Below are 23,087 nucleotides of genomic sequence, written 5' to 3'. Positions count from 1 at the left end.
TAACTCTGTGAGATGATTTCACAGAACACAAAGAAGTTTCTCAGAAAGCTTCTTTCTCTTTGTTATCGGAAGATATTCCCTTTGGCCCTATAGTGTTCAAAGAGATCCGAAATATCTGTTCTCAGATTCCACAGAAATAAGGTTAGCAAAGAGATCCTCGAAATACAGATGTAACTCTGTGAGATGAATTAACAGAACACGGAGCAGTTTCTCAGAAAGCTTCTTTCCAGATTTCATCTGAGGATATTTCCTTTTTCACCATAGCCCTCTATGGGATTCCAAATATCATTTTTCCAATTCCACAAGAACTGTCTTAGCGAAAGGCTTCTGGGGGAGAAAGCTGTAACTCTGTGAGATGATTTCACAGAACACAAAGGAGTTTCACAGAAAGCTTCTTTCTCTTTGTTATCGGAGGATATTTCCTTTGGCCCTATAGTGTTCAAAGGGATCCAAAATATCTGTTCTCAGATTCCACAGAAATAAGGCTAGCAAAGAGATCCACGAAATACAGATGTAACTCTGTGAGATGAATTAACAGAACACTAAGCAGTTTCTCAGAAAGCTTCTTTCGAAATTTCAACTGAGGATATTTCCTTTTTCACCATAGCCCTCTATGGGCTTCCAAATATCACTTTGCCAATTCCACAAGAACTGTCTTAGCGAAAGGCTTCTTGAGGGGAAAGCTGTAACTCTGTGAGATGATTTCACAGAACACAAAGGAGTTTCACAGAAAGCTTCTTTCTCTTTGTTATCGGAGGATATTTCCTTTGGCCCTATAGTGTTCAAAGCGATCCGAAATATCTGTTCTCAGATTCCACAGAAATAAGGCTAGCAAAGAGATCCACGAAATACAGATGTAACTCTGTGAGATGAATTAACAGAACACTAAGCAGTTTCTCAGAAAGCTTCTTTCGAAATTTCAACTGAGAATATTTCCTTTTTCACCATAGCCCTCTATGGGCTTCCAAATATCACTTTGCCAATTCCACAAGAACTGTCTTAGCGAAAGGCTTCTTGAGGGGAAAGTTGTAACTCTGTGAGATGATTTCACAGAACACAAAGAAGTTTCTCAGAAAGCTTCTTTCTCTTTGTTATCGGAGGATATTTCCTTTGGCCCTATAGTGTTCAAAGGGATCCGAAATATCTGTTCTCAGATTCCACAGAAATAAGGCTAGCAAAGAGATCCACGAAATACAGATGTAACTCTGTGAGATGAATTAACAGAACACTAAGCAGTTTCTCAGAAAGCTTCTTTCGAAATTTCAACTGAGGATATTTCCTTTTTCACCATAGCCCTCTATGGGCTTCCAAATATCACTTTGCCAATTCCACAAGAACTGTCATAGCGAAAGGCTTCTTGAAGGGAAAGCTGTAATTCTGTGAGATGATTTCACAGAACACAAAGAAGTTTCTCAGAAAGCTTGTTTCTCTTTGTTATCGGAAGTTATTCCCTTTGGCCCTATAGTGTTCAAAGGGATCCGAAATATCTGTTCTCAGATTCCACAGAAATAAGGTTAGCAAAGAGATCCTCGAAATACTGATGTAACTCTGTGAGATGAATTAAAAGAACACTGAGCAGTTTCTCAGAAAGCTTCTTTCCAGATTTCATCTGAGGATATTTCCTTTTTCACCATAGCCCTCTATGGGCTTCCAAATATCACTTTGCCAATTCCACAAGAACTGTCTTAGCGAAAGGCTTCTTGAGGAGAAAGCTGTAACTCTGTGAGATGATTTCACAGAACAAAAAGGAGTTTCACAGAAAGCTTCTTTCTCTTTGTTATCGGAGGATATTTCCTTTGGCCCTATAGTGTTCAAAGGGATCCGAAATATCTGTTCTCAGATTCCACAGAAATAAGGCTAGCAAAGAGATCCACGAAATACAGATGTAACTCTGTGAGATGAATTAACAGAACACTAAGCAGTTTCTCAGAAAGCTTCTTTCGAAATTTCAACTGAGGATATTTCCTTTTTCACCATAGCCCTCTATGGGCTTCCAAATATCACTTTGCCAATTCCACAAGAACTGTCTTAGCGAAAGGCTTCTTGAGGGGAAAGCTGTAACTCTGTGAGATGATTTCACAGAACACAAAGGAGTTTCACAGAAAGTTCCTTTCTCTTTTTTATCGGAGGATATTTCCTTTGGCCCTATAGTGTTCAAAGCGATCCGAAATATCTGTTCTCAGATTCCACAGAAATAAGGCTAGCAAAGAGATCCACGAAATACAGATGTAACTCTGTGAGATGAATTAATAGAACACTAAGCAGTTTCTCAGAAAGCTTCTTTCGAAATTTCAACTGAGAATATTTCCTTTCTCACCTTAGCCCTCTATGGGCTTCCAAATATCACTTTGCCAATTCCACAAGAACTGTCTTAGCGAAAGGCTTCTTGAGGGGAAAGTTGTAACTCTGTGAGATGATTTCACAGAACACAAAGAAGTTTCTCAGAAAGCTTCTCTCTCTTTGTTATCGGAGGATATTTCCTTTGGCCCTATAGTGTTCAAAGGGATCCGAAATATCTGTTCTCAGATTCCACAGAAATAAGGCTAGCAAAGAGATCCACGAAATACAGATGTAACTCTGTGAGATGAATTAAAAGAACACTGAGCAGTTTCTCAGAAAGCTTCTTTCCAGATTTCATCTGAGGATATTTCCTTTTTCACCATAGCCCTCTATGGGCTTCCAAATATCACTTTGCCAATTCCACAAGAACTGTCTTAGCGAAAGGCTTCTTGAGGGGAAAGTTGTAACTCTGTGAGATGATTTCACAGAACACAAAGAAGTTTCTCAGAAAGCTTCTTTCTCTTTGTTATCGGAGGATATTTCCTTTGGCCCTATAGTGTTCAAAGGGATCCGAAATATCTGTTCTCAGATTCCACAGAAATAAGGCTAGCAAAGAGATCCACGAAATACAGATGTAACTCAGTGAGATGAATTAAAAGAACACTGAGCAGTTTCTCAGAAAGCTTCTTTCCAGATTTCATCTGAGGATATTTCCTTTTTCACCATAGCCCTCTATGGGCTTCCAAATATCACTTTGCCAATTCCACAAGAACTGTCTTAGCGAAAGGCTTCTTGAGGAGAAAGCTGTAACTCTGTGAGATGATTTCACAGAACACAAAGGAGTTTCACAGAAAGCTTGTTTCTCTTTGTTATCGGAGGATATTTCCTTTGGCCCTATAGTGTTCAAAGGGATCCAAAATATCTGTTCTCAGATTCCACAGAAATAAGGCTAGCAAAGAGATCCACGAAATACAGATGTAACTCTGTGAGATGAATTAACAGAACACTAAGCAGTTTCTCAGAAAGCTTCTTTCGAAATTTCAACTGAGGATATTTCCTTTTTCACCATAGCCCTCTATGGGCTTCCAAATATCACTTTGCCAATTCCACAAGAACTGTCTTAGCGAAAGGCTTCTTGAGGGGAAAGCTGTAACTCTGTGAGATGATTTCACAGAACACAAAGGAGTTTCACAGAAATCTTCCTTTCTCTTTGTTTTCGGAGGATATTTCCTTTGGTCCTATAGTGTTCAAAGCGATCCGAAATATCTGTTCTCAGATTCCACAGAAATAAGGCTAGCAAAGAGATCCATGAAATACAGATGTAACTCTGTGAGATGAATTAACAGAACACTGAGCAGTTTCTCAGAAAGCTTCTTTCCAGATTTCATCTGAGGATATTTCCTTTTTCTCCATAGCCCTCTATGGGCTTCCAAATATCACTTTGCCAATTCCACAAGAACTGTCATAGCTAAAGACTTCTTGAAGGGAAAGCTGTAACTCTGTGAGATGATTTCACAGAACACAAAGAAGTTTCTCAGAAACCTTCTTTCTCTTTGTTATCGGAAGATATTCCCTTTGGCCCTATAGTGTTCAAAGGGATCCGAAATATCTGTTCTCAGATTCCACAGAAATAAGGTTAGCAAAGAGATCCTCGAAATACAGATGTAACTCTGTGAGATGAATTAACAGAACACTGAGCAGTTTCTCAGAAAGCTTCTTTCCAGATTTCATCTGAGGATATTTCCTTTTTCACCATAGCCCACTATGGGCTTCCAAGTATCACTGTGCCAATTCCACAAGAACTGTCTTAGCGAAAGGCTTCTTGAGGAGAAAGCTGTAACTCTGTGAGATGATTTCACAGAACACAAAGGAGTTTCACAGAAAGCTTCTTTCTCTTTGTTATCGGAGGATATTTCCTTTGGCCCTATAGTGTTCAAAGGGATCCGAAATATCTGTTCTCAGATTCCACAGAAATAAGGCTAGCAAAGAGATCCACGAAATACAGATGTAACTCTGTGAGATGAATTAACAGAACACTAAGCAGTTTCTCAGAAAGCTTCTTTCGAAATTTCAACTGAGGATATTTCCTTTTTCACCATAGCCCTCTATGGGCTTCCAAATATCACTTTGCCAATTCCACAAGAACTGTCTTAGCGAAAAGCTTCTTGAGGGGAAAGCTGTAACTCTGTGAGATGATTTCACAGAACACAAAGGAGTTTCACAGAAAGCTTCTTTCTCTTTTTTATCGGAGGATATTTCCTTTGGCACTATAGTGTTCAAAGGGATCCGAAATATCTGTTCTCAGATTCCACAGAAATAAGGCTAGCAAAGAGATCCACGAAATACAGATGTAACTCTGTGAGATGAATTAACAGAACACTAAGCAGTTTCTCAGAGAGCTTCTTTCGAAATTTCAACTGAGGATATTTCCTTTTTCACCATAGCCCTCTATGGGCTTCCAAATATCACTTTGCCAATTCCACAAGAACTGTCTTAGCGAAAGGCTTCTTGAGGGGAAAGCTGTAACTCTGTGAGATGATTTCACAGAACACAAAGAAGTTTCTCAGAAAGCTTCTTTCTCTTTGTTATCGGAGGATATTTCTTTTGGCCCTATAGTCTTCAAAGCGATCTGAAATATCTGTTCTCATATTCCACAGAAATAAGGCTAGCAAAGAGATCCACGAAATACAGATGTAACTCTGTGAGATGAATTAACAGAACACTGAGCAGTTTCTCAGAAAGCTTCTTTCCAGATTTCATCTGAGGATATTTCCTTTTTCACCATAGACCTCTATGGGCTTCCAAATATCACTTTGCCAATTCCACAAGAACTGTCTTAGCGAAAGGCTTCTTGAGGGGAAAGCTGTATCTCTTTGAGATGATTTAACAGAACACAAAGAAGTTTCTCAGAAAGCTTATTTCTCTTTGTTATCCGAGGATATTTCTTTTGGCCCTATAGTCTTCAAAGCGATCCGAAATATCTGTTCTCAGATTCCACAGAAATAAGGCTAGCAAAGAGATCCTCGAAAAACAGATTTAACTCACTGAGAAGAATTAACAGAACACTAAGCAGTTTCTCAGAAAGCTTGTTTCCAGTTTTCATCTGAGGATATTTCCTTTTTCACCATAGCCCTCTATGGGCTTCCAAATATCACTTTGCCAATTCCACAAGAACGGTCATAGCGAAAGGCTTCTTGAAGGGAAAGCTCTAACTCTGTCAGATGATTTCACAGAACACAAAGAAGTATCTCAGAAAGCCTCTTTCTCTTTGTTATCAGAGGATATTCCCTTTGGCCCTATAGTTTTCAAAGGGATCCGAAATATCTGTTCTCAGATTCCACAGAAATAAGGTCAGCAAAGAGATCCTCGAAATACAGATGTAACTCTGTGAGATGAATTAACAGAACACTAAGCAGTTTCTCACAAAGCTTCTTTCCAGATTTCATCTGAGGATATTTCCTTTTTCACCATAGCCCTCTATGGGCTTCCAAATATCACTTTGCCAATTCCACAAGAACTGTCATAGCGAAAGTCTTCTTGAGGAGAAAGTTGTAACTCTGTGAGATGATTTCACAGAACACAAAGGAGTTTCACAGAAAGCTTCTTTCTCTTTGTTATCGGAGGATATTTCCTTTGGCCCTATAGTGTTCAAAGGGATCCGAAATATCTGTTCTCAGATTCCACAGACATAAGGCTAGCAAAGAGATCCACGAAATACAGATGTAACTCTGTGAGATGAATTAACAGAACACTAAGCAGTTTCTCAGAAAGCTTCTTTCCAGATTTCATCTGAGGATATTTCCTTCTTCACCATAGCCCTCTAAGGGCTTCCAAATATCACTTTGCCAATTCCACAAGAACTGTCTTAGCGAAAGGCTTCCTGAGGGGAAAGCTGTAACTCTGTGAGATGATTTCACAGAACACAAAGAAGTTTCTCAGAAAGCTTCTTTATCTTTGTTATCGGAGGATATTTCTTTTGGCCCTATAGTCTTCAAAGCGATCTGAAATATCTGTTCTCAGATTCCAGAGAAATAAGGCTAGCAAAGAGATCCACGAAATACAGATGTAACTCTGTGAGATGAATTAACAGAACACTGACCAGTTTCTCAGAAAGCTTCTTTCCAGATTTCATCTGAGGATATTTCCTTCTTCACCATAGCCCTCTATGGGCTTCCAAATATTACTTTGCCAATTCCACAAGAACTGTCTTAGCGAAAGGCTTCTTGAGGAGAAAGCTGTAACTCTGTGAGATGATTTCACAGAACACAAAGAAGTTTCTCAGAAAGCTTCTTTCTGTTTGTTATCGGAAGATATTTCCTTTGGCCCTATAGTGTTCAAAGGGATCCGAAATATCTGTTCTCAGATTCCACAGAAATGACGTTAGCAAAGAGATCCTCGAAATACAGATGTAACTCTGTGAGATGAATTAACAGAACACTGAGCAGTTTCTCAGAAAGCTTCTTTCCAGATTTCATCTGTGGATATTTCCTTTTTCACCATAGCCCTCTATGGGCTTCCAAATATCACTATGCCAATTCCACAAGAACTGTCTTAGCGAAGGGCTTCTTGAGGAGAAAGCTGTAACTTTGTGAGATGATTTCACAGAACGCAAAGGAGTTTCACAGAAAGCTTCTTTCTCTTTGTTATCGGAGGATATTTCCTTTGGCCCTATAGTGTTCAAAGCGATCCGAAATATCTGTTCTCAGATTCCACAGAAATAAGGCTAGCAAAGAGATCCACGAAATACAGATGTAACTCTGTGAGATGAATTAACAGAACACTGAGCAGTTTCTCAGAAAGCTTCTTTCCAGATTTCATCTGAGGATATTTCCTTTTTCACCATAGCCCTCTATGGGCTTCCAAATATCACTTTGCCAATTCCACAAGAACTGTCATAGCGAAAGGCTTCTTGAAGGGAAAGCTGTAACTCTGTGAGATGATTTCACAGAACACAAAGAAGTTTCTCAGAAAGCTTCTTTCTCTTTGTTATCGGAAGATATTCCCTTTGGCCCTATAGTGTTCAAAGAGATCCGAAATATCTGTTCTCAGATTCCACAGAAATAAGGTTAGCAAAGAGATCCTCGAAATACAGATGTAACTCTGTGAGATGAATTAACAGAACACTGAGCAGTTTCTCAGAAAGCTTCTTTCCAGATTTCATCTGAGGATATTTCCTTTTTCACCATAGCCCTCTATGGGCTTCCAAATATCATTTTTCCAATTCCACAACAACTGTCTTAGCGAAAGGCTTCTGGAGGAGAAAGCTGTAACTCTGTGAGATGATTTCACAGAACACAAAGGAGTTTCACAGAAAGCTTCTTTCTCTTTGTTATCGGAGGATATTTCCTTTGGCCCTATAGTGTTCAAAGGGATCCAAAATATCTGTTCTCAGATTCCAGAGAAATAAGGCTAGCAAAGAGATCCACGAAATACAGATGTAACTCTGTGAGATGAATTAACAGAACACTAAGCAGTTTCTCAGAAAGCTTCTTTCGAAATTTCAACTGAGGATATTTCCTTTTTCACCATAGCCCTCTATGGGCTTCCAAATATCACTTTGCCAATTCCACAAGAACTGTCTTAGCGAAAGGCTTCTTGAGGGGAAAGCTGTAACTCTGTGAGATGATTTCACAGAACACAAAGGAGTTTCACAGAAAGCTTCTTTCTCTTTGTTATCGGAGGATATTTCCTTTGGCCCTATAGTGTTCAAAGCGATCCGAAATATCTGTTCTCAGATTCCACAGAAATAAGGCTAGCAAAGAGATCCACGAAATACAGATGTAACTCTGTGAGATGAATTAACAGAACACTAAGCAGTTTCTCAGAAAGCTTCTTTCGAAATTTCAACTGAGAATATTTCCTTTTTCACCATAGCCCTCTATGGGCTTCCAAATATCACTTTGCCAATTCCACAAGAACTGTCTTAGCGAAAGGCTTCTTGAGGGGAAAGTTGTAACTCTGTGAGATGATTTCACAGAACACAAAGAAGTTTCTCAGAAAGCTTCTTTCTCTTTGTTATCGGAGGATATTTCCTTTCGCCCTATAGTGTTCAAAGGGATCCGAAATATCTGTTCTCAGATTCCACAGAAATAAGGCTAGCAAAGTGATCCACGAAATACAGATGTAACTCTGTGAGATGAATTAAAAGAACACTGAGCAGTTTCTCAGAAAGCTTCTTTCCAGATTTCATCTGAGGATATTTCCTTTTTCACCATAGCCCTCTATGGGCTTCCAAATATCACTTTGCCAATTCCACAAGAACTGTCTTAGCGAAAGGCTTCTTGAGGAGAAAGCTGTAACTCTGTGAGATGATTTCACAGAACACAAAGGAGTTTCACAGAAAGCTTGTTTCTCTTTGTTATCGGAGGATATTTCCTTTGGCCCTATAGTGTTCAAAGGGATCCGAAATATCTGTTCTCAGATTCCACAGAAATAAGGCTAGCAAAGAGATCCACGAAATACAGATGTAACTCTGTGAGATGAATTAACAGAACACTAAGCAGTTTCTCAGAAAGCTTCTTTCGAAATTTCAACTGAGGATATTTCCTTTTTCACCATAGCCCTCTATGGGCTTCCAAATATCACTTTGCCAATTCCACAAGAACTGTCATAGCGAAAGGCTTCTTGAAGGGAAAGCTGTAATTCTGTGAGATGATTTCACAGAACACAAAGAAGTTTCTCAGAAAGCTTGTTTCTCTTTGTTATCGGAAGTTATTCCCTTTGGCCCTATAGTGTTCAAAGGGATCCGAAATATCTGTTCTCAGATTCCACAGAAATAAGGTTAGCAAAGAGATCCTCGAAATACTGATGTAACTCTGTGAGATGAATTAACAGAACACTGAGCAGTTTCTCAGAAAGCTTCTTTCCAGATTTCATCTGAGGATATTTCCTTTTTCACCATAGCCCTCTATGGGCTTCCAAATATCACTTTGCCAATTCCACAAGAACTGTCTTAGCGAAAGGCTTCTTGAGGAGAAAGCTGTAACTCTGTGAGATGATTTCACAGAACAAAAAGGAGTTTCACAGAAAGCTTCTTTCTCTTTGTTATCGGAGGATATTTCCTTTGGCCCTATAGTGTTCAAAGGGATCCGAAATATCTGTTCTCAGATTCCACAGAAATAAGGCTAGCAAAGAGATCCACGAAATACAGATGTAACTCTGTGAGATGAATTAACAGAACACTAAGCAGTTTCTCAGAAAGCTTCTTTCGAAATTTCAACTGAGGATATTTCCTTTTTCACCATAGCCCTCTATGGGCTTCCAAATATCACTTTGCCAATTCCACAAGAACTGTCTTAGCGAAAGGCTTCTTGAGGGGAAAGCTGTAACTCTGTGAGATGATTTCACAGAACACAAAGGAGTTTCACAGAAAGTTCCTTTCTCTTTTTTATCGGAGGATATTTCCTTTGGCCCTATAGTGTTCAAAGCGATCCGAAATATCTGTTCTCAGATTCCACAGAAATAAGGCTAGCAAAGAGATCCACGAAATACAGATGTAACTCTGTGAGATGAATTAATAGAACACTAAGCAGTTTCTCAGAAAGCTTCTTTCGAAATTTCAACTGAGAATATTTCCTTTCTCACCTTAGCCCTCTATGGGCTTCCAAATATCACTTTGCCAATTCCACAGGAACTGTCTTAGCGAAAGGCTTCTTGAGGGGAAAGTTGTAACTCTGTGAGATGATTTCACAGAACACAAAGAAGTTTCTCAGAAAGCTTCTTTCTCTTTGTTATCGGAGGATATTTCCTTTGGCCCTATAGTGTTCAAAGGGATCCGAAATATCTGTTCTCAGATTCCACAGAAATAAGGCTAGCAAAGAGATCCACGAAATACAGATGTAACTCTGTGAGATGAATTAAAAGAACACTGAGCAGTTTCTCAGAAAGCTTCTTTCCAGATTTCATCTGAGGATATTTCCTTTTTCACCATAGCCCTCTATGGGCTTCCAAATATCACTTTGCCAATTCCACAAGAACTGTCTTAGCGAAAGGCTTCTTGAGGGGAAAGTTGTAACTCTGTGAGATGATTTCACAGAACACAAAGAAGTTTCTCAGAAAGCTTCTTTCTCTTTGTTATCGGAGGATATTTCCTTTGGCCCTATAGTGTTCAAAGGGATCCGAAATATCTGTTCTCAGATTCCACAGAAATAAGGCTAGCAAAGAGATCCACGAAATACAGATGTAACTCAGTGAGATGAATTAAAAGAACACTGAGCAGTTTCTCAGAAAGCTTCTTTCCAGATTTCATCTGAGGATATTTCCTTTTTCACCATAGCCCTCTATGGGCTTCCAAATATCACTTTGCCAATTCCACAAGAACTGTCTTAGCGAAAGGCTTCTTGAGGAGAAAGCTGTAACTCTGTGAGATGATTTCACAGAACACAAAGGAGTTTCACAGAAAGCTTGTTTCTCTTTGTTATCGGAGGATATTTCCTTTGGCCCTATAGTGTTCAAAGGGATCCAAAATATCTGTTCTCAGATTCCACAGAAATAAGGCTAGCAAAGAGATCCACGAAATACAGATGTAACTCTGTGAGATGAATTAACAGAACACTAAGCAGTTTCTCAGAAAGCTTCTTTCGAAATTTCAACTGAGGATATTTCCTTTTTCACCATAGCCCTCTATGGGCTTCCAAATATCACTTTGCCAATTCCACAAGAACTGTCTTAGCGAAAGGCTTCTTGAGGGGAAAGCTGTAACTCTGTGAGATGATTTCACAGAACACAAAGGAGTTTCACAGAAATCTTCCTTTCTCTTTGTTTTCGGAGGATATTTCCTTTGGTCCTATAGTGTTCAAAGCGATCCGAAATATCTGTTCTCAGATTCCACAGAAATAACGCTAGCAAAGAGATCCATGAAATACAGATGTAACTCTGTGAGATGAATTAACAGAACACTGAGCAGTTTCTCAGAAAGCTTCTTTCCAGATTTCATCTGAGGATATTTCCTTTTTCTCCATAGCCCTCTATGGGCTTCCAAATATCACTTTGCCAATTCCACAAGAACTGTCATAGCTAAAGACTTCTTGAAGGGAAAGCTGTAACTCTGTGAGATGATTTCACAGAACACAAAGAAGTTTCTCAGAAACCTTCTTTCTCTTTGTTATCGGAAGATATTCCCTTTGGCCCTATAGTGTTCAAAGGGATCCGAAATATCTGTTCTCAGATTCCACAGAAATAAGGTTAGCAAAGAGATCCTCGAAATACAGATGTAACTCTGTGAGATGAATTAACAGAACACTGAGCAGTTTCTCAGAAAGCTTCTTTCCAGATTTCATCTGAGGATATTTCCTTTTTCACCATAGCCCTCTATGGGCTTCCAAGTATCACTGTGCCAATTCCACAAGAACTGTCTTAGCGAAAGGCTTCTTGAGGAGAAAGCTGTAACTCTGTGAGATGATTTCACAGAACACAAAGGAGTTTCACAGAAAGCTTCTTTCTCTTTGTTATCGGAGGATATTTCCTTTGGCCCTATAGTGTTCAAAGGGATCCGAAATATCTGTTCTCAGATTCCACAGAAATAAGGCTAGCAAAGAGATCCACGAAATACAGATGTAACTCTGTGAGATGAATTAACAGAACACTAAGCAGTTTCTCAGAAAGCTTCTTTCGAAATTTCAACTGAGGATATTTCCTTTTTCACCATAGCCCTCTATGGGCTTCCAAATATCACTTTGCCAATTCCACAAGAACTGTCTTAGCGAAAAGCTTCTTGAGGGGAAAGCTGTAACTCTGTGAGATGATTTCACAGAACACAAAGGAGTTTCACAGAAAGCTTCTTTCTCTTTTTTATCGGAGGATATTTCCTTTGGCACTATAGTGTTCAAAGGGATCCGAAATATCTGTTCTCAGATTCCACAGAAATAAGGCTAGCAAAGAGATCCACGAAATACAGATGTAACTCTGTGAGATGAATTAACAGAACACTAAGCAGTTTCTCAGAGAGCTTCTTTCGAAATTTCAACTGAGGATATTTCCTTTTTCACCATAGCCCTCTATGGGCTTCCAAATATCACTTTGCCAATTCCACAAGAACTGTCTTAGCGAAAGGCTTCTTGAGGGGAAAGCTGTAACTCTGTGAGATGATTTCACAGAACACAAAGAAGTTTCTCAGAAAGCTTCTTTCTCTTTGTTATCGGAGGATATTTCTTTTGGCCCTATAGTCTTCAAAGCGATCTGAAATATCTGTTCTCATATTCCACAGAAATAAGGCTAGCAAAGAGATCCACGAAATACAGATGTAACTCTGTGAGATGAATTAACAGAACACTGAGCAGTTTCTCAGAAAGCTTCTTTCCAGATTTCATCTGAGGATATTTCCTTTTTCACCATAGACCTCTATGGGCTTCCAAATATCACTTTGCCAATTCCACAAGAACTGTCTTAGCGAAAGGCTTCTTGAGGGGAAAGCTGTAACTCTTTGAGATGATTTAACAGAACACAAAGAAGTTTCTCAGAAAGCTTATTTCTCTTTGTTATCCGAGGATATTTCTTTTGGCCCTATAGTCTTCAAAGCGATCCGAAATATCTGTTCTCAGATTCCACAGAAATAAGGCTAGCAAAGAGATCCTCGAAAAACAGATTTAACTCACTGAGAAGAATTAACAGAACACTAAGCAGTTTCTCAGAAAGCTTGTTTCCAGTTTTCATCTGAGGATATTTCCTTTTTCACCATAGCCCTCTATGGGCTTCCAAATATCACTTTGCCAATTCCACAAGAACGGTCATAGCGAAAGGCTTCTTGAAGGGAAAGCTCTAACTCTGTGAGATGATTTCACAGAACACAAAGAAGTATCTCAGAAAGCCTCTTTCTCTTTGTTATCAGAGGATATTCCCTTTGGCCCTATAGTTTTCAAAGGGATCCGAAATATCTGTTCTCAGATTCCACAGAAATAAGGTCAGCAAAGAGATCCTCGAAATACAGATGTAACTCTGTGAGATGAATTAACAGAACACTAAGCAGTTTCTCACAAAGCTTCTTTCCAGATTTCATCTGAGGATATTTCCTTTTTCACCATAGCCCTCTATGGGCTTCCAAATATCACTTTGCCAATTCCACAAGAACTGTCTTAGCGAAAGGCTTCTTGAGGGGAAAGCTGTAACTCTGTGAGATGATTTCACAGAACACAAAGGAGTTTCACAGAAAGCTTCTTTCTCTTTGTTATCGGAGGATATTTCCTTTGGCCCTATAGTGTTCAAAGCGATCCGAAATATCTGTTCTCAGATTCCACAGAAATAAGGCTAGCAAAGAGATCCACGAAATACAGATGTAACTCTGTGAGATGAATTAACAGAACACTAAGCAGTTTCTCAGAAAGCTTCTTTCGAAATTTCAACTGAGAATATTTCCTTTTTCACCATAGCCCTCTATGGGCTTCCAAATATCACTTTGCCAATTCCACAAGAACTGTCTTAGCGAAAGGCTTCTTGAGGGGAAAGTTGTAACTCTGTGAGATGATTTCACAGAACACAAAGAAGTTTCTCAGAAAGCTTCTTTCTCTTTGTTATCGGAGGATATTTCCTTTGGCCCTATAGTGTTCAAAGGGATCCGAAATATCTGTTCTCAGATTCCACAGAAATAAGGCTAGCAAAGTGATCCACGAAATACAGATGTAACTCTGTGAGATGAATTAAAAGAACACTGAGCAGTTTCTCAGAAAGCTTCTTTCCAGATTTCATCTGAGGATATTTCCTTTTTCACCATAGCCCTCTATGGGCTTCCAAATATCACTTTGCCAATTCCACAAGAACTGTCTTAGCGAAAGGCTTCTTGAGGAGAAAGCTGTAACTCTGTGAGATGATTTCACAGAACAAAAAGGAGTTTCACAGAAAGCTTGTTTCTCTTTGTTATCGGAGGATATTTCCTTTGGCCCTATAGTGTTCAAAGGGATTCGAAATATCTGTTCTCAGATTCCACAGAAATAAGGCTAGCAAAGAGATCCACGAAATACAGATGTAACTCTGTGAGATGAATTAACAGAACACTAAGCAGTTTCTCAGAAAGCTTCTTTCGAAATTTCAACTGAGGATATTTCCTTTTTCACCATAGCCCTCTATGGGCTTCCAAATATCACTTTGCCAATTCCACAAGAACTGTCATAGCGAAAGGCTTCTTGAAGGGAAAGCTGTAATTCTGTGAGATGATTTCACAGAACACAAAGAAGTTTCTCAGAAAGCTTGTTTCTCTTTGTTATCGGAAGTTATTCCCTTTGGCCCTATAGTGTTCAAAGGGATCCGAAATATCTGTTCTCAGATTCCACAGAAATAAGGTTAGCAAAGAGATCCTCGAAATACTGATGTAACTCTGTGAGATGAATTAACAGAACACTGAGCAGTTTCTCAGAAAGCTTCTTTCCAGATTTCATCTGAGGATATTTCCTTTTTCACCATAGCCCTCTATGGGCTTCCAAATATCACTTTGCCAATTCCACAAGAACTGTCTTAGCGAAAGGCTTCTTGAGGAGAAAGCTGTAACTCTGTGAGATGATTTCACAGAACAAAAAGGAGTTTCACAGAAAGCTTCTTTCTCTTTGTTATCGGAGGATATTTCCTTTGGCCCTATAGTGTTCAAAGGGATCCGAAATATCTGTTCTCAGATTCCACAGAAATAAGGCTAGCAAAGAGATCCACGAAATACAGATGTAACTCTGTGAGATGAATTAACAGAACACTAAGCAGTTTCTCAGAAAGCTTCTTTCGAAATTTCAACTGAGGATATTTCCTTTTTCACCATAGCCCTCTATGGGCTTCCAAATATCACTTTGCCAATTCCACAAGAACTGTCTTAGCGAAAGGCTTCTTGAGGGGAAAGCTGTAACTCTGTGAGATGATTTCACAGAACACAAAGGAGTTTCACAGAAAGTTCCTTTCTCTTTTTTATCGGAGGATATTTCCTTTGGCCCTATAGTGTTCAAAGCGATCCGAAATATCTGTTCTCAGATTCCACAGAAATAAGGCTAGCAAAGAGATCCACGAAATACAGATGTAACTCTGTGAGATGAATTAATAGAACACTAAGCAGTTTCTCAGAAAGCTTCTTTCGAAATTTCAACTGAGAATATTTCCTTTCTCACCTTAGCCCTCTATGGGCTTCCAAATATCACTTTGCCAATTCCACAGGAACTGTCTTAGCGAAAGGCTTCTTGAGGGGAAAGTTGTAACTCTGTGAGATGATTTCACAGAACACAAAGAAGTTTCTCAGAAAGCTTCTTTCTCTTTGTTATCGGAGGATATTTCCTTTGGCCCTATAGTGTTCAAAGGGATCCGAAATATCTGTTCTCAGATTCCACAGAAATAAGGCTAGCAAAGAGATCCACGAAATACAGATGTAACTCTGTGAGATGAATTAAAAGAACACTGAGCAGTTTCTCAGAAAGCTTCTTTCCAGATTTCATCTGAGGATATTTCCTTTTTCACCATAGCCCTCTATGGGCTTCCAAATATCACTTTGCCAATTCCACAAGAACTGTCTTAGCGAAAGGCTTCTTGAGGGGAAAGTTGTAACTCTGTGAGATGATTTCACAGAACACAAAGAAGTTTCTCAGAAAGCTTCTTTCTCTTTGTTATCGGAGGATATTTCCTTTGGCCCTATAGTGTTCAAAGGGATCCGAAATATCTGTTCTCAGATTCCACAGAAATAAGGCTAGCAAAGAGATCCACGAAATACAGATGTAACTCAGTGAGATGAATTAAAAGAACACTGAGCAGTTTCTCAGAAAGCTTCTTTCCAGATTTCATCTGAGGATATTTCCTTTTTCACCATAGCCCTCTATGGGCTTCCAAATATCACTTTGCCAATTCCACAAGAACTGTCTTAGCGAAAGGCTTCTTGAGGAGAAAGCTGTAACTCTGTGAGATGATTTCACAGAACACAAAGGAGTTTCACAGAAAGCTTGTTTCTCTTTGTTATCGGAGGATATTTCCTTTGGCCCTATAGTGTTCAAAGGGATCCAAAATATCTGTTCTCAGATTCCACAGAAATAAGGCTAGCAAAGAGATCCACGAAATACAGATGTAACTCTGTGAGATGAATTAACAGAACACTAAGCAGTTTCTCAGAAAGCTTCTTTCGAAATTTCAACTGAGGATATTTCCTTTTTCACCATAGCCCTCTATGGGCTTCCAAATATCACTTTGCCAATTCCACAAGAACTGTCTTAGCGAAAGGCTTCTTGAGGGGAAAGCTGTAACTCTGTGAGATGATTTCACAGAACACAAAGGAGTTTCACAGAAATCTTCCTTTTTCTTTGTTTTCGGAGGATATTTCCTTTGGTCCTATAGTGTTCAAAGCGATCCGAAATATTTGTTCTCAGATTCCACAGAAATAACGCTAGCAAAGAGATCCATGAAATACAGATGTAACTCTGTGAGATGAATTAACAGAACACTGAGCAGTTTCTCAGAAAGCTTCTTTCCAGATTTCATCTGAGGATATTTCCTTTTTCTCCATAGCCCTCTATGGGCTTCCAAATATCACTTTGCCAATTCCACAAGAACTGTCATAGCTAAAGACTTCTTGAAGGGAAAGCTGTAACTCTGTGAGATGATTTCACAGAACACAAAGAAGTTTCTCAGAAACCTTCTTTCTCTTTGTTATCGGAAGATATTCCCTTTGGCCCTATAGTGTTCAAAGGGATCCGAAATATCTGTTCTCAGATTCCACAGAAATAAGGTTAGCAAAGAGATCCTCGAAATACAGATGTAACTCTGTGAGATGAATTAACAGAACACTGAGCAGTTTCTCAGAAAGCTTCTTTCCAGATTTCATCTGAGGATATTTCCTTTTTCACCATAGCCCTCTATGGGCTTCCAAGTATCACTGTGCCAATTCCACAAGAACTGTCTTAGCGAAAGGCTTCTTGAGGAGAAAGCTGTAACTCTGTGAGATGATTTCACAGAACACAAAGGAGTTTCACAGAAAGCTTCTTTCTCTTTGTTATCGGAGGATATTTCCTTTGGCCCTATAGTGTTCAAAGGGATCCGAAATATCTGTTCTCAGATTCCACAGAAATAAGGCTAGCAAAGAGATCCACGAAATACAGATGTAACTCTGTGAGATGAATTAACAGAACACTAAGCAGTTTCTCAGAAAGCTTCTTTCGAAATTTCAACTGAGGATATTTCCTTTTTCACCATAGCCCTCTATGGGCTTCCAAATATCACTTTGCCAATTCCACAAGAACTGTCTTAGCGAAAAGCTTCTTGAGGGGAAAGCTGTAACTCTGTGAGATGATTTCACAGAACACAAAGGAGTTTCACAGAAAGCTTCTTTCTCTTTTTTATCGGAGGATATTTCCTTTGGCACTATAGTGTTCAAAGGGATCCGAAATATCTGTTCTCAGATTCCACAGAAATAAGGCTAGCAAAGAGATCCACGAAATACAGATGTAACTCTGTGAGATGAATTAACAGAACACTAAGCAGTTTCTCAGAGAGCTTCTTTCGAAATTTCAACTGAGGATATTTCCTTTTTCACCATAGCCCTCTATGGGCTTCCAAATATCACTTTGCCAATTCCACAAGAACTGTCTTAGCGAAAGGCTTCTTGAGGGGAAAGCTGTAACTCTGTGAGATGATTTCACAGAACACAAAGAAGTTTCTCAGAAAGCTTCTTTCTCTTTGTTATCGGAGGATATTTCTTTTGGCCCTATAGTCTTCAAAGCGATCTGAAATATCTGTTCTCATATTCCACAGAAATAAGGCTAGCAAAGAGATCCACGAAATACAGATGTAACTCTGTGAGATGAATTAACAGAACACTGAGCAGTTTCTCAGAAAGCTTCTTTCCAGATTTCATCTGAGGATATTTCCTTTTTCACCATAGACCTCTATGGGCTTCCAAATATCACTTTGCCAATTCCACAAGAACTGTCTTAGCGAAAGGCTTCTTGAGGGGAAAGCTGTAACTCTTTGAGATGATTTAACAGAACACAAAGAAGTTTCTCAGAAAGCTTATTTCTCTTTGTTATCCGAGGATATTTCTTTTGGCCCTATAGTCTTCAAAGCGATCCGAAATATCTGTTCTCAGATTCCACAGAAATAAGGCTAGCAAAGAGATCCTCGAAAAACAGATTTAACTCACTGAGAAGAATTAACAGAACACTAAGCAGTTTCTCAGAAAGCTTGTTTCCAGTTTTCATCTGAGGATATTTCCTTTTTCACCATAGCCCTCTATGGGCTTCCAAATATCACTTTGCCAATTCCACAAGAACGGTCATAGCGAAAGGCTTCTTGAAGGGAAAGCTCTAACTCTGTGAGATGATTTCACAGAACACAAAGAAGTATCTCAGAAAGCCTCTTTCTCTTTGTTATCAGAGGATATTCCCTTTGGCCCTATAGTTTTCAAAGGGATCCGAAATATCTGTTCTCAGATTCCACAGAAATAAGGTCAGCAAAGAGATCCTCGAAATACAGATGTAACTCTGTGAGATGAATTAACAGAACACTAAGCAGTTTCTCACAAAGCTTCTTTCCAGATTTCATCTGAGGATATTTCCTTTTTCACCATAGCCCTCTATGGGCTTCCAAATATCACTTTGCCAATTCCACAAGAACTGTCTTAGCGAAAGGCTTCTTGAGGGGAAAGCTGTAACTCTGTGAGATGATTTCACAGAACACAAAGGAGTTTCACAGAAAGCTTCTTTCTCTTTGTTATCGGAGGATATTTCCTTTGGCCCTATAGTGTTCAAAGCGATCCGAAATATCTGTTCTCAGATTCCACAGAAATAAGGCTAGCAAAGAGATCCACGAAATACAGATGTAACTCTGTGAGATGAATTAACAGAACACTAAGCAGTTTCTCAGAAAGCTTCTTTCGAAATTTCAACTGAGAATATTTCCTTTTTCACCATAGCCCTCTATGGGCTTCCAAATATCACTTTGCCAATTCCACAAGAACTGTCTTAGCGAAAGGCTTCTTGAGGGGAAAGTTGTAACTCTGTGAGATGATTTCACAGAACACAAAGAAGTTTCTCAGAAAGCTTCTTTCTCTTTGTTATCGGAGGATATTTCCTTTGGCCCTATAGTGTTCAAAGGGATCCGAAATATCTGTTCTCAGATTCCACAGAAATAAGGCTAGCAAAGTGATCCACGAAATACAGATGTAACTCTGTGAGATGAATTAAAAGAACACTGAGCAGTTTCTCAGAAAGCTTCTTTCCAGATTTCATCTGAGGATATTTCCTTTTTCACCATAGCCCTCTATGGGCTTCCAAATATCACTTTGCCAATTCCACAAGAACTGTCTTAGCGAAAGGCTTCTTGAGGAGAAAGCTGTAACTCTGTGAGATGATTTCACAGAACAAAAAGGAGTTTCACAGAAAGCTTGTTTCTCTTTGTTATCGGAGGATATTTCCTTTGGCCCTATAGTGTTCAAAGGGATTCGAAATATCTGTTCTCAGATTCCACAGAAATAAGGCTAGCAAAGAGATCCACGAAATACAGATGTAACTCTGTGAGATGAATTAACAGAACACTAAGCAGTTTCTCAGAAAGCTTCTTTAGAAATTTCAACTGAGGATATTTCCTTTTTCACCATAGCCCTCTATGGGCTTCCAAATATCACTTTGCCAATTCCACAAGAACTGTCATAGCGAAAGGCTTCTTGAAGGGAAAGCTGTAATTCTGTGAGATGATTTCACAGAACACAAAGAAGTTTCTCAGAAAGCTTGTTTCTCTTTGTTATCGGAAGTTATTCCCTTTGGCCCTATAGTGTTCAAAGGGATCCGAAATATCTGTTCTCAGATTCCACAGAAATAAGGTTAGCAAAGAGATCCTCGAAATACTGATGTAACTCTGTGAGATGAATTAACAGAACACTGAGCAGTTTCTCAGAAAGCTTCTTTCCAGATTTCATCTGAGGATATTTCCTTTTTCACCATAGCCCTCTATGGGCTTCCAAATATCACTTTGCCAATTCCACAAGAACTGTCTTAGCGAAAGGCTTCTTGAGGAGAAAGCTGTAACTCTGTGAGATGATTTCACAGAACAAAAAGGAGTTTCACAGAAAGCTTCTTTCTCTTTGTTATCGGAGGATATTTCCTTTGGCCCTATAGTGTTCAAAGGGATCCGAAACATCTGTTCTCAGATTCCACAGAAATAAGGCTAGCAAAGAGATCCACGAAATACAGATGTAACTCTGTGAGATGAATTAACAGAACACTAAGCAGTTTCTCAGAAAGCTTCTTTCGAAATTTCAACTGAGGATATTTCCTTTTTCATCATAGCCCTCTATGGGCTTCCAAATATCACTTTGCCAATTCCACAAGAACTGTCTTAGCGAAAGGCTTCTTGAGGGGAAAGCTGTAACTCTGTGAGATGATTTCACAGAACACAAAGGAGTTTCACAGAAAGTTCCTTTCTCTTTTTTATCGGAGGATATTTCCTTTGGCCCTATAGTGTTCAAAGCGATCCGAAATATCTGTTCTCAGATTCCACAGAAATAAGGCTAGCAAAGAGATCCACGAAATACAGATGTAACTCTGTGAGATGAATTAATAGAACACTAAGCAGTTTCTCAGAAAGCTTCTTTCGAAATTTCAACTGAGAATATTTCCTTTCTCACCTTAGCCCTCTATGGGCTTCCAAATATCACTTTGCCAATTCCACAAGAACTGTCTTAGCGAAAGGCTTCTTGAGGGGAAAGTTGTAACTCTGTGAGATGATTTCACAGAACACAAAGAAGTTTCTCAGAAAGCTTCTTTCTCTTTGTTATCGGAGGATATTTCCTTTGGCCCTATAGTGTTCAAAGGGATCCGAAATATCTGTTCTCAGATTCCACAGAAATAAGGCTAGCAAAGAGATCCACGAAATACAGATGTAACTCTGTGAGATGAATTAAAAGAACACTGAGCAGTTTCTCAGAAAGCTTCTTTCCAGATTTCATCTGAGGATATTTCCTTTTTCACCATAGCCCTCTATGGGCTTCCAAATATCACTTTGCCAATTCCACAAGAACTGTCTTAGCGAAAGGCTTCTTGAGGGGAAAGTTGTAACTCTGTGAGATGATTTCACAGAACACAAAGAAGTTTCTCAGAAAGCTTCTTTCTCTTTGTTATCGGAGGATATTTCCTTTGGCCCTATAGTGTTCAAAGGGATCCGAAATATCTGTTCTCAGATTCCACAGAAATAAGGCTAGCAAAGAGATCCACGAAATACAGATGTAACTCAGTGAGATGAATTAAAAGAACACTGAGCAGTTTCTCAGAAAGCTTCTTTCCAGATTTCATCTGAGGATATTTCCTTTTTCACCATAGCCCTCTATGGGCTTCCAAATATCACTTTGCCAATTCCACAAGAACTGTCTTAGCGAAAGGCTTCTTGAGGAGAAAGCTGTAACTCTGTGAGATGATTTCACAGAACACAAAGGAGTTTCACAGAAAGCTTGTTTCTCTTTGTTATCGGAGGATATTTCCTTTGGCCCTATAGTGTTCAAAGGGATCCAAAATATCTGTTCTCAGATTCCACAGAAATAAGGCTAGCAAAGAGATCCACGAAATACAGATGTAACTCTGTGAGATGAATTAACAGAACACTAAGCAGTTTCTCAGAAAGCTTCTTTCGAAATTTCAACTGAGGATATTTCCTTTTTCACCATAGCCCTCTATGGGCTTCCAAATATCACTTTGCCAATTCCACAAGAACTGTCTTAGCGAAAGGCTTCTTGAGGGGAAAGCTGTAACTCTGTGAGATGATTTCACAGAACACAAAGGAGTTTCACAGAAATCTTCCTTTTTCTTTGTTTTCGGAGGATATTTCCTTTGGTCCTATAGTGTTCAAAGCGATCCGAAATATTTGTTCTCAGATTCCACAGAAATAACGCTAGCAAAGAGATCCATGAAATACAGATGTAACTCTGTGAGATGAATTAACAGAACACTGAGCAGTTTCTCAGAAAGCTTCTTTCCAGATTTCATCTGAGGATATTTCCTTTTTCTCCATAGCCCTCTATGGGCTTCCAAATATCACTTTGCCAATTCCACAAGAACTGTCATAGCTAAAGACTTCTTGAAGGGAAAGCTGTAACTCTGTGAGATGATTTCACAGAACACAAAGAAGTTTCTCAGAAACCTTCTTTCTCTTTGTTATCGGAAGATATTCCCTTTGGCCCTATAGTGTTCAAAGGGATCCGAAATATCTGTTCTCAGATTCCACAGAAATAAGGTTAGCAAAGAGATCCTCGAAATACAGATGTAACTCTGTGAGATGAATTAACAGAACACTGAGCAGTTTCTCAGAAAGCTTCTTTCCAGATTTCATCTGAGGATATTTCCTTTTTCACCATAGCCCTCTATGGGCTTCCAAGTATCACTGTGCCAATTCCACAAGAACTGTCTTAGCGAAAGGCTTCTTGAGGAGAAAGCTGTAACTCTGTGAGATGATTTCACAGAACACAAAGGAGTTTCACAGAAAGCTTCTTTCTCTTTGTTATCGGAGGATATTTCCTTTGGCCCTATAGTGTTCAAAGGGATCCGAAATATCTGTTCTCAGATTCCACAGAAATAAGGCTAGCAAAGAGATCCACGAAATACAGATGTAACTCTGTGAGATGAATTAACAGAACACTAAGCAGTTTCTCAGAAAGCTTCTTTCGAAATTTCAACTGAGGATATTTCCTTTTTCACCATAGCCCTCTATGGGCTTCCAAATATCACTTTGCCAATTCCACAAGAACTGTCTTAGCGAAAAGCTTCTTGAGGGGAAAGCTGTAACTCTGTGAGATGATTTCACAGAACACAAAGGAGTTTCACAGAAAGCTTCTTTCTCTTTTTTATCGGAGGATATTTCCTTTGGCACTATAGTGTTCAAAG

Source organism: Macaca mulatta, chromosome 3 (genome assembly GCF_049350105.2).
Source record: "Macaca mulatta isolate MMU2019108-1 chromosome 3, T2T-MMU8v2.0, whole genome shotgun sequence".
NCBI classification, from domain to species: Eukaryota; Metazoa; Chordata; class Mammalia; order Primates; family Cercopithecidae; genus Macaca; species Macaca mulatta.
This window is presented reverse-complemented; position numbering follows the sequence as displayed.